Source organism: Berghia stephanieae, chromosome 12, assembly GCF_034508935.2.
Source record: "Berghia stephanieae isolate SIO BIC M18660-M18661 chromosome 12, UCSD_Bste_1.3, whole genome shotgun sequence".
NCBI classification, from domain to species: Eukaryota; Metazoa; Mollusca; class Gastropoda; order Nudibranchia; family Aeolidiidae; genus Berghia; species Berghia stephanieae.
Genome location: NC_088371.1, coordinates 28,737,404 through 28,744,903, shown reverse-complemented (window position 1 = coordinate 28,744,903; position 7,500 = coordinate 28,737,404). Strand labels below are relative to the sequence as shown.

Here is a 7,500-nt window from a genome sequence, read left to right as displayed (position 1 = left end):
ACCTTGTTGTGTATACACGAGCGGGCTCACTGGAAAACACCATTCAATGGATAGATTTAATTCAAACCACAATTATAATATTCGTATATTATTATAATAATGTATAAAGCTGGCTAAGCATTAAACCCGGTTTAGAAATAGAGAGAGAGAGAGAGAGAGAGAGAGAGAGAGAGAGAGAGAGAGAGAGAGAGAGAGAGAGAGAGAGAGAGAGAGAGAGAGAGAGAGAGAGAGAGAGAGAGAGTAGTACAGTAATTTACAACATGTCTTTTTCCAGTTGATATAACATATATCATAATATTATAATATCGATAAACTATCTATGTTAACATTAACCCATCTGTGGCTGTTTCAACATAGAATGTTTTAGTATTTGATAGTGTTTATTGGTTCAGCAATACAAACGGACTGCACAAGTTTGTTATTTCGGTAATAAAACAACATAATGTTTTTTTCCAGTTGATATGCTGTTTCAACATAGACATCTAAAATGTTTTTAGTATTTGATAGTGTTTATTCGTTCAGCATTACAAACGGATTACACACAGTTTTTTTTAAGTTAGTTATTTCGGTACATAATAAGAATTTTCAGTAGTACTTTAATGTGTTTCTTGTACCAGTAAATTGTGGTGAATTCGGTGTTTTAACGGTGGTTTTTGGTTATTGAAAACATGTTTGTTGTTTCAACAGTCAGTCTGTTTTGATGATTAATAAATGCATTGTTTCAAGAGATAAGTGTTCTATGATAGATAAGGAGCGGTTGTGCCTTTATAAAAATAAATGTAATTATCCATATTCGGCTGTTTTAATCATTCTGTAATGTCATTAGAGATAGTATGCGCTTGGCTAAGAAGCTCACAACATTGCCATCCGGAAGTATAACGGACCAGCACACAAAAATCTGTGTAACCATGAACTTTTATAGTCTGGATAATACAGTTAAGTGAGAATTACTCATAGACGTGGATGGCAAATAAAAAAAAAAAAAACAATAACAAAGACCAGAGTGACGTCAACTTCATTCTATCTATAAGTTAAAAATGACATGTTGAGAAAATAGCAAAATAGCTTTCCGTTTTTCACACTTTTCTTACTTCCTGTACCCTTTTCGATCGTGTTTTTCATGTACTTAGAGATAGTTCGAAGATGACGTCACTCGGGCCTTTGTTATTGTTTTTTTTTTTTTTTTTTTTTTTTTTTTTTTTTTGCCATCCGCGTTTATGAGTACTTCTCATTGTACTGTATTGACCATTTAAAATCGTCTAGAAATTCATTGTGCAAAATGATGCACTTTATAATTTCTGGGAATATCCGTAAGGAAATAAGGAATATCATGTTGTTTACAGAATTAAAAAATCTCCACTGGTTGCTGAGCAATGGGCATTTTTCGGTTATTTCTGAAAGAGCCCTCGTAGTTAATTTGTGTACTTACAACTGATAGTGTTTTTTGATAATAACATACCAGTCAGTGTGTGAAAATAATCTATAAAAATGTGTCGTTTTCGTTTAACACTTTGATACGTGTGTTTTTGACATTTGTAGTTTTTAACAGTTGATGTTTTTTTGGGTTTTTTTTTATAGTCAATGCATTCGTCCTTTCAACAATTAGTGCGCATTAATAGTTAATAAATGCATTGCTTCAGCATTATAAAAATTGTTGGTGTGATTTAAATATGATTACAGTCAGTGTGTTTTTCATGTATTTAATGTTTTAACCATTGATATGTTTTCTTGTTTAATATAAATAGTTGTTTTATCTGAAGACTAAAAATCTTCATTGCAAATAGATAGAGCGAAATTGACGTCACTCAGCCCTTTGTTATTATTTTCAGCCAGCCATTTTTATGAGTGATTCTCATATAATTGTATAGATAGTATGCAGATGACGTCACTCAGGCCTTTGTTATTGTTTTTGCTATCCGCGTTTGTGAGTTGTTCTCACTAAACTGTATTAACCAGACTATAAAAGTTCATGGTTACACAGAGTTGGTCCGTTATACTTCCGGATGGCAATGTTGTGAACTCCTTGGCCAAGCGCATTCTATCTATAGATAGAATGGTGAAGTCACTCAGGTCTTTGTTATTGTTTTTTGCCATCTACGTTTATGAGGATGAGTAATTCTCACTTAACTGTATTATCCAGACGATAAAAGTTCATGGTTACACAAAGTTTTGTGTGTTGGTCCTTTATACTTTTCCGGATGGCACTGTTGTGAGCTTCTTAGCCAAGCGCATACTATCTATTCATCAGATTATATAAACGTTTGAGGTCACAGATTGTCGGATATTATAAGTTTGTTTGGGTTTTTTTAAAACGACACGCAATGCATCAATACGTTTCGCTTTGCATTCCAGCTGTGTTTGAAGGGGAACTGTGAATTCTATTGACCAGACCATATTTAATAAATGGTGTGTTGACACAGCTTACGGTAGTGATAATGTAACCAACGGCAGTGATTAGTAAACAAAGCGAACTTCACAGGTTTGACAATAGATGGTATGTGAAATACCCACTGTTCTACCGCTTGATCAAGAGATAGAATGCGCTTGGCCAAGGAGTTCACAACGGACTAACACACAAACTCTGTGTAACCATGAAGTTTTATAGTCTGGTTAATACAGTTTAGTGAGAACAACTCACAAACGCGGATGGCAAAAACAATAACAAAGGCCTGATTGACGTCATCTGCATACTATCTATACAGTTTTCTGTGTTTGTTCTATTGATCAAGCGGTAGGACTTTGGGTATTTTACTTAAACACATACCAGTCAAAGAGTAAAACCTGTGTAGTTTGCTGTGTCTACCAATCACTGCCATTGCTTACATTATGACGATTGTCCGACAGGCGTGGTTTTCTTTGTGTCTATTATCTACCAAATGGGCATGATCTATATTACATTTCCATGTGCTCGAGGTCATTGGTCACTTTGGATTATGTGCTCAAAGTGATCCAAATAGTGAAAAGTGTTCACAATTTTTGAAATATCAAACATCAGGATTGGTCATTTTGTTCAGTTTGACGCATGTGTAAGTTTATAATTTTCATAAACAAAGCAGCGTTTTTACATTTCTGAAGAAATATCCAATCGTTGGACAACAACAAATCATGTGATTGATCACTTGGTTGGGCGAAAATATGAATATAGATCGCTCCCATTCAGTCCCTTGACTGATGGACAAAGAATAACTACAAAGACCTTTTCTACACGGGAATGATATTTCAGTGTTGTCGCTTGTTTTTTTATGAATTGTTTGATTTTGTGAGTTTTGTTCACTCGTTAAAAAACCATCGAGCTCCAAAGAAATAGTGTTTACATGTGTGCTGTCCACTTAATAGTGTTCACTGTGTTGGACCGTAGCTATAATTAACTTACAGCTGACACAAGGACTCACAAAACTTATAGATTGTATGCAGATGACGTCACTCAGGCCTTTGTTATTGTTTTTGCCATCCGCGTTTGTGAGTTGTTCTCACTAAACTGTATTAACCAGACTATAAAAGTTCATGGTTACACAGAGTTTGTGTGTTGGTCCGTTATACTTCCGGATGGCAATGTTGTGAACTCCTTGGCCAAGCGCATTCTATCTATAATTTGACGTTATTTTTTAGGTTTCTGCAGCGTCTAGTGATTTGTCGTTAGTAGTGCTCAAGGAATCGAGTAATCCCAGTGGTTAAGCTAATGAATACAACTCACCATTTGTTTTGTTTTGTGGCTAAAGACTTTTTTTTGGCATAAATTTTTGGTTAGTGTCAGGCGAGAAGTTAATGGTGACTACGGTTGGACACAACTAAGGGACATAATCTGTGATAAACGCATTCACCTAATAGTTTTCTCTAAGGGACATAATCTGTGATAAACGCATTCACCTAATAGTTTTCTCCAGCAGCACAGAGATAAGACGGTGTGAACAAAAACATGATAAAACTAAAAACTACAGCAACACATTTTTAACAGCGATAGCAAGATAATGTACGATAGTGTACCTGGTAATAGGATTACACAGTAACATATGCTTTTACCTTTACCGATGACATGTTGGCGATTCGTAAATTCAAAAGTGAATAAATTTTATGCTTTTCTCCTGTGGGCTTTCGACCATAATAACGTTCTGTGAGGATTATATAATATTATGACCGTTGGTTGACTTTAGACTGCGACTTTATTCTACGTAAAAAAATTAAAATTGAAAAAGTGAGTAAAAATGTAATTGCTTGTTGTTTTATTAATTTCTTAACTTTTTTTTGTTTGTTTTTTATGTTTTTGTTATTTTTTGTTTATCATTGTTATTATTATTATTATTATTATTATTATTATTATTATTATTATTATTATTATTATTATCATCATCATCATCATCATCATCATCATCATCATCATCATCATCATCATCATCATCATCATCATCATCATCATCATCATCATCATCATTCATCATCATCATCATCATTATTATTATTATTATTATTATTATTATTATTATTATTATTATTATTATTGTCATAGTCGTCGTCATCATCATCACCATCATCATGATCATCAACATTATTATTATTATTATTATTATTATTATTATTAATATTATTATTATTATTATTATTATTATTATTATTATTATTATATTATTATTATTATTATTATTATTATTATTATTATTATTATTATTATTATTATTATTATTATTGTCATAGTCGTCGTCATCATCATGATCATCAACATTATTATTATTATTATTATTATTATTATTATTATCATCATCATCATCATCATCATCATCATCATTTCTATTATTATCATCATTATAGCTATTTTTATCATTATCATGTGTATGTTGGACTATGTTTGGGGGGGGGGGAGAGATACAGAGAGATAGATAGTTAGATATATAGATCTAGAGAGAGAGAGAGAGAGAGAGAGAGAGAGAGAGAGAGAGAGAGAGAGAGAGAGAGAGAGAGAGAGAGAAATTCCAATTGCGTCCACCACTTACATTACAAGCAATAGATAGAGATAGAATGAAGATGACGTCACTCTGGTTTTTATTGGGTTTTTTTTTTTTTGCCATCTGCGTTTATGAGTAACTCTCACTAAAGTGTATTAACCAGACAATAAACGTTCTAGGTTACACATAGTTTTGTGTGTTGGTCCGTTAGACGTCCGGATGGCAATGTTGTGAGCTTCTTAGCCAAGTGCATACTATCTATACGGAGATGTTCATCTTGGATGAAATGTGTACTTCTTGTTTGTTTGCTTTGTTGTCATGAAACCCAAAGGAAACAAATATCTTTTTTTTTGGGATAAAGTTTGTAATTTACCCACATTTTGCTTGAAAACTAAAATTTTGGGAGGCCTTCCGAAACCTCCTACATCCCCAGTATTCTTGTTCTAGTATGGGGTTTGGGAGGGGGACATTTTTTTTATAACGTTCGTTCTAGTTGAGGGTTTGGGAGGGGGGGGGGACTTTAAAAAAAAAAAAGAAGTTTCCCCCCTCCCAAACCTCCTACTAGAACATTATAAAAAACAAGAATACTTGAAGTAACCAGTTTACGGCCTTACTCTGGAAAAACACGTATTTAAACTTATATATTATATATATATATATATATATATATATATATATATATATATATATATATATATATATATATATAATACACACACGCATATAAACACACATAAACTTGAGCTCTTATATAGTGCAATATCCATTTGACGTGGCCAAAGCGCTTTACAATGGGTCCCTCACGTAAGGGCTCTGACAGAGTGGACGCGGTAGCGGAGCGTCAGCGTCGTATCCGCGTTTTTGAGGCGTCGTTTTGACCCACGGGTACCTAATTAACTAATGGTTATTCGCGGGTAAACAGAGTGGACGCGTTTTGCGAAATAAATACGCGCGTATTTGCGCGTCCAAAAACACGCTTGCAATGCAGTCGCCGCTGAAATAAAATTTTTCCGCTTCGCAGTCGATCTCTCACGTGTTTACAATGGTCTTCGAATATTAGTCCGTTGCTTTTCAATGAGAGGAGCTACCTTTTCCAACAAAGATTGAAATGTTGAGGGTTTCATTCTTATGTATTTGAGACATCGCTCTTCGTCCTTCATAATCTGATTCATGAGGTGGTGGTACTCGCCATAAATGCTTCTCTGTGGGTTGATTTCATGTACCCAAAATCGACGTCGATTTCTACGTCGTCTGCTCAACCAATATAACATTAACCACGTAAAAATATCTTCCTCATCCATTTGAATTTGACGACTGAACTGAAGACTAAAAATTTTTAGCAGAAATTCCGCTTCGCCCCCGCGTTCACTATGTGTCTTTTTGCCGTGTGTTCTCCGCGCTGTAAAAACCTGCGCCGCTGCCGCCTCGCAGCCACATCCACTCTGTTTGAGCCCTAACATTTAGAACGAGACACGACGCATGTGAGGCGATATGACATTTTATTTTCCGAAGGAAACACTTTTTTTAACGGCCAGGTACTAATTTTACACATAAGTAAGGTGAGATTGTGAGTAAAGAGCCTTTTCAAGGACTCAACTATGCGCTGTGCGAAGCTCGAGTCCAGGACCTTCCATGTTGTGAGTTTCTTAGCCAAACGCATAGCATATCATCTCAACTTAGCTAAGAAATTCACAACATTGCCATCCGGAAATATAGCGGATCAACATATAAAACGATGTCATGAACGTTTATAATCTGGTTAATACAGTTTAGTGAGAATTACTCATAAACGTGGATGGCAAAAAACAACAACAAAGACCTGAATGACGCCAACTTTGTACTTTTTTGTTTGCTGAGTGCACCGTGTATATTGAGTTGTCGTAAGTAGTGCTCAAGGAAACAAATTATCCCATTGGTTGAACGATTCAATACAACTCAAGACTTTTGTTTTTTTAAATTAATTTATTTATATCTTTATTTTGTCAGTGTGAGAGTATGAGTTAACGAAGAAGGCAACGAATGAACATGGGTTAGTTGCTTCTTATTTCCGTACTCTACTGTAAACTCATGGCCGAACACTGACCAACCTATGACGCCAATAGACAAGGCTTTGGTCGTAAAAGGAAACAAATCGTGAGTTGTATTCAATAGTTCAACCAATGGGATCACCTGTTTCCTTGAACACTACTAAAGACAACTTACGAGGCTGTCCATGAACGTGAAAATGACTTCAAAATGTGGCTCTCCGTGGGTCAGTGCGTAGCCATCGTTAACTTATAGCCTGGCCGTAGCCATCGTTAACCTCTAATCGCCTGACATTGACCAAAAAGTTTCCGGAAAAAAAACAAGTCTTTGGTCGCAAAAGAAAACAAATCGTTGAGTTGTATTCAATAGCTCAACCAATGGAATCACTCGTTTCTTTGAGCTCTACTAACGAAAACTCACGAGACGGTGTAAAACCTTTTAAAAAAATGACGTCAAACTATAAGTCTTGGAGGGACTGATTGGGTGTCAGGCTAAGTTAACGATGGTTGTCGTTAGCAGTAGAGCTCAAGGAAACAAG

The 7,500-nt window shown here is 35.0% G+C and overlaps 2 protein-coding genes across 2 annotated transcripts in view; one reads left to right on the top strand and one right to left on the bottom strand.

Moving 5' to 3' along the window:
* LOC144957459 (origin recognition complex subunit 2-like) overlaps positions 1-7,500 on the bottom strand; it is a 45,152-nt gene that overhangs the window by 34,037 nt on the left and 3,615 nt on the right. The gene's annotated exons all lie outside the window — the stretch shown is intronic.
* The window catches only part of LOC144957460 (uncharacterized), a 13,509-nt gene continuing 6,503 nt past the window's right edge, over positions 495-7,500 (top strand). The window contains exons 1-2 of the mRNA XM_078888739.1: positions 495-568; positions 3,749-4,192. The gene's annotated coding sequence lies outside the window, so the exon portion shown is untranslated. The remainder of the gene's footprint in view (positions 569-3,748; positions 4,193-7,500) is intronic.